The sequence below is a fragment of the Pinus tabuliformis genome, chromosome 7 (assembly GCF_031772625.1).
Source record: "Pinus tabuliformis cultivar Carrire ecotype Pingquan chromosome 7, CPIR1, whole genome shotgun sequence".
Taxonomy (NCBI): domain Eukaryota; kingdom Viridiplantae; phylum Streptophyta; class Pinopsida; order Pinales; family Pinaceae; genus Pinus; species Pinus tabuliformis.
Window position 1 is genome coordinate 1,718,232,387 of NC_142293.1, and position 5,208 is coordinate 1,718,237,594.

Here is a 5,208-nt window from a genome sequence, read left to right on the forward strand (position 1 = left end):
CCTTCATTAATCAAATCAGAAAAAATGCTCAATATTTCTCTTTGAAATGTGGCTAGGGCATTGCATAAACCAAAGGATAAAACTTTGTACGCAAGCATACCCCAAAGGTAGGTAAACATAGTTTTATCCTAGTCTTCAGGGGCAATCTGAATCTGATTATAGCCGCTGAAGCCATTAAGGAAGGAAAAAAATTGTTTTCCTGCTAAGGTATCGAGAACTTGATCAATAAAAGGAAGAGGGAAATGGTCCTTCTGGGTGGCTTTGTTCAGTTCTCTGTAGTCCATGAAAATTTTCCATTTCCCATTTTTCTTGGGAACGACTACCAACAGGGAGACCCACTGACTATTTGAGATAGGATAAATAAAATTTACATCCAACAACTTTTGCAGTTCTTCTTTCACAATTTATCTGAGGTACAGATTCAACCTCCTCTGAGGTTACCGAATGGTGTGTGTCCTTCTCGATATAAATATGATGGGTACATAGCTGAGGATCTATACCTTTCATGTCTGAGTATGCCCACGCGAAAGCTTCTTTATATTTCCGAAGAACCTAATTAAGTCTTTGTTGTTGATGGTTGTCCAAGTTACCGTTAATGTTAAGCATTTTACCTAGTTCAATCTCAATTGGTCTGTTGTTATAAATAGCAGTCGTGGGTATATGTTGATTGTCAACTTCCCTTAAGGGATCTCCCTTTGCTTCATTATCGAGGATGGCCGTTAACACTTGGCATGTCAGATTATTCATGAAAACGGGTCTATTATTGAAGCTATTAATCACATCATCTTTTGTTTGATTCTTAAATTCAAGAGCTTATTCCAGTGTGAGAGGAGAGCATGTGTTTTATTCCAAGTATCTAGATAGGTGTAACTGAGAATTTACAATAGGAAGACTTGGTTTAGCTGGGGAATACAAAACAAGATTTTTCATAGAATTTCCTTAGGTGATAGTCATGCTGTATGCGCGACATCCTATATAAGCATTTGTTGTTTCTAACCAAGGTCGACCCAGTATCAAAGGATGTACATCTAGCCTACTTCTTGGGTTGATGACTAGAAAGTCCGCAGGATATTCCCAAGTGTTGAGAGAGAGAGTCTCATCCTATAAGGTTCATTCAAGTCTAACCATTAATCTGTCGACAAGTTCTAATAAGGTTGAGGTGGGTTCTAAAGTTGTAGTGCCCAGAACTTTGCAGGTTTCTGCAGTCAGAATATTAATGGCTTCCCCAATATCTACTAGTGTGTTTGGAAAGGTACAACCTTGTATATTAATTGTAACTACAAGGTTTCTTGGGCGTTCATACTTAATCAATGCTTTTTAACCCAAAAGCAGATCAGATAAAGTTCCTACCACATGCAATATTGGTGGATTTTTTAATTTCCTCCCAGGCTTCTTCCCACATAATTCCTTAGTTGTTGTCTTTGCATAAATCTAAATGTCTTGTATGGCCTAGAGGAGTGGAATCTTTATACATAAATTTTTCAATTCTCCTAAGATATGAAAATCAGGATAGACAGTTGGTTTAGCTATCACTAGTCTCTCAAGGAATGGGGGAGAATAAATTATAATTTTATCGGGGTTTTGCTTCTCGACTATGTCTTCTCCTTGTTTTATTTCTGTGGTAATCACAATCAAAGGATTTATTGCAGGTTGTTTTTATTTTTCACTCTCTTTATTTTCTTTCGTAGTAATAATGCACCTTGACCTTAGCCAGAGCTCATTGCATTATACTGGTTTTGTGTCATTATCTGAATTCTCAAAATCTTCACATATTTAACTGGTCTATTATTAGGATTCATATTTAGTTGAGTTGGAAATTGGGGGCATACTGAAGGCTGAAGCTTCTGGAATGGATCTGGCAATGTGGGTTGAGGTTGAGAACCCGTTCCCATGAGCAGATTGGTCATCCCCATAGGGTGCTACTAGTTTTGAGACCAATTCGGGTTCTATGAGGTGGAAGTAGCCCACTGTGAAGGGTAAGGATTACTAACTGAGTTTTTCCAAAAGGGGGCAAAGCATTGTGAATTTGGCTAGCCAACTCCTGGGAACGGTTGGTTTGTCCAGGGTGAAATGGAATACAATTGGGATTTCCATGCAGAGAAAGGTGGTTGACCTTGCCACATTATTCCAGGATTTTGTTGTTGATTATATTGTGTAGGAAAGAACAAAGAAGGGTCATGTGGCATACCTAAGGGTTATGCTTTCCATTGTCGATGTTAAGCCATTAAGTATGTCAGCTTTGTTCCTTCCTCAGCTTCTTTAAACACTTATTTTAATCCGGGAAGTGATGGGAAATGATTTGTTGCGTGATCCTTGGTACATATAGAGAATGTCTGCATCATTTCCAAAGGACATTATCTTTGAATGTGCTTCTTTTAGCAGCGTGAACAGAATATGGCTAGCATTTGTTTTGCTTCAGCTTGTCTTTGTCTAGCTTGTAAGACATCCAACTGTGTAGTCAGCATGCCCAGGATATCTGTCTTGAAAACTTTCAAGAGGTTTTTGATATATGTTCCCATTACACTTCTGCTAGGAGGTCTGTTACCTCTATCCATGGAATCTTGTCATCCTGGTCTGATGTGTGTACTGCCCCGCAGACCACTGATACACAATCGGACAATTTCGTCATATTCCTCTTGATAAATGTCACCTTTCCCCATTAGATTTAAAATTTCTACCCATTCTTCTTTCATTCCCTTTATCAGAATAGTTTTCAAGGTTGCATTTGGTAATGTAGCATAGGGGGTTCTCTGCAAATTATATTGAAACCATCCAACATATTGTTCTAAAGTTTCATTATCCTTCGTAGTCATTTTGAAGATCTCATCCTTTATATCCCTAGTCCTACAGTAGTCCTGGTACTTGGTGAGAAAAGTTCCCTTCATTTCATCCCACGCGTTAATGGTTCTTCCACCTAAACCCATAAACCATCGCAAAGCTACTCCCTTTAAGGTAGAGGGGAACAACTTCAATTTTTGAGGATCAGTGGTGTAGTCGTATCCTCTACATAGGACATCAAACTCAAATAGAAAAGCATTCGGATCCTCTGAGGTCATCCCATGAAAGGTTGGGATATTTTTTAAAGGAATAGCCTTCATCGAGGCATTGGCTATGGGGTCAACGATAGGATATTCCAACGTCAAGGTCTGACCTTGAGGTGGTTGATTTTCCATTTGATCAAATATGTGCTAATAATCTTGAGGGATTTCTTGGTCAGGGGGTGTTATCTGGGCGAATGGAGTATTCAAAATTCGAAGGGGCTTTACTATACTACTTAGATTTGGGATATCAGGTACTTCCATTTCAGCCAGGGTCATAGGAGATCCTAATTTAGATGGTTGTGGATCTACTTTAGCAGCTCCACTAGTTTCTCCCTCTCCTTTTAAATTACATGACTTTCCCTTTTGTGAAGGACTAGAGTGTAGATTATTTGTGTTTTGAAAACTCCTCAAATCCTTCAATTTTGCTATGGATCTCAGCGTAAGCTATAGTTGGTGATTTTGTTTCTTGAGGGACCAAAGTAGAGCCCTTTCCATATACTGTCCGGTGTCCCACTGACACCTAAGATTCATCTCTCCAAATGATTTCGTTTATAAAGGTTAGTCTCCCAAGGATCGTCGATCCCTGGTGTTATCAGGAAAACTAGTGTCTATGCAGAGATGCTAGTCCCACTAAGGCTGGTAGCTACCTTAGAAACAAACAAACTAAAAACTACTATCATTTTCCTTTATGAGAAATAGATAAGAGGGGAATAAGGAGACCAACCTCTGTCTTGCGCTTGGTTCCTTGCTCGATTCCTCTCCCTTCTGATAGGTCTTCGCCACTCGCTTCCTCGTCTACCCAGCTTCAAAAAGCATCTGTAGAATCAAAGCAGCATAACACTATCTAAGAACATAGATCTATTATCATAAACAATATAGGACCAGATGTATATTGACCACACAAATGCATATAACATCAATCATACAAGAATGTGGAGGAAAACTTGAATAGCTTTATTGATAATCAAGAAAGAGCAAAGAGGATTACAACCAATTGTTCTAACCCAGCATCATCCTCTCAGCAAGAAAGCCCTTCTTCACCTCATGAAAATCTTAGATCACCCAACACTATGATGTTGCACCAAGAAACCAACAGCACTTCCTTACAAGATACAAAATTCCAGCCTCCGGATCTCTGGGATGAGGGATCCATATATAGATGTTTGCAAGGGAGGTGAGTCAGCTTCTGAGATTTGATTAGTGTCCTCTCTCTGATAGTTCTTGATTCCACTTGGAGATTGATGATCTCTTACTCATCCCTAGGCGAATGCAGAGAGGCAAGTGTCACAGGAGAAGTTTCTGGAAGATTCCATGCTCCTCCACCTTGCAGATTGACCCTGCCATTTGTCCACTCTCACCCATCGCACCCCATAGAAGGGCTTTTCAACATGCATCGCACCTACTGTGTGTATTTAGGTGGGATGCAACGCACTTTGACCATGGAGCAGGTGAAATGGTCCAGTTTTGACCAATTCTGAGTAGTTTTTCATGGAGAACTTCTGGGAGATGTTGTAATCAGTTGACCTTGTTCTTTTAGGGGTTGGAACAACACCTTTAGCGACTTAGGAGCCCTTGTTTTATGGAAATTTATGATTGGGGTTGCAGTGCCCAAAAATGTCTATAACAGTTGCCCCCTAAAGCATGAGGTCATTAATCTTTTGATGTCGGGTGAAATGCTTTATCATGAGGATCCGAAGTTTTTTCAAGCTGGAAGGCGACCTGTGATAAGATACAATACAATACATTATCTTCATAATATTTTCATGATCTAGCTGAGGCGGGCATTCCCATGCTCAGCTTCATAAATTCATTTTCATGTACATGAGACAGACAATCGTCTGAGTGTAGGCTGATGATTCTGGTAGAGCCATCATCCCTTAGATTGGATGACTATCTGTGCAGCAACGATGTACATTTGATGTCTTTATTTTCCTGAATATATATCGTAGCCCGGATGAATGAAACTAGATCCGGGGTCTTCAATCTCGTTCGATCTTCACTCAAAGTACAAGTCGATCCATGTGAGAGATGTTCTGGAGTTGAACATGGAAAGACATCACCTGATTACCAGCCAATGATGTAAGCTGTTAACAGGCGCGAGAGGAATCACCGATAATGATGATGACCCTCAAGGTACTACAGTACAATTCACGTGGTGTGAATAAGG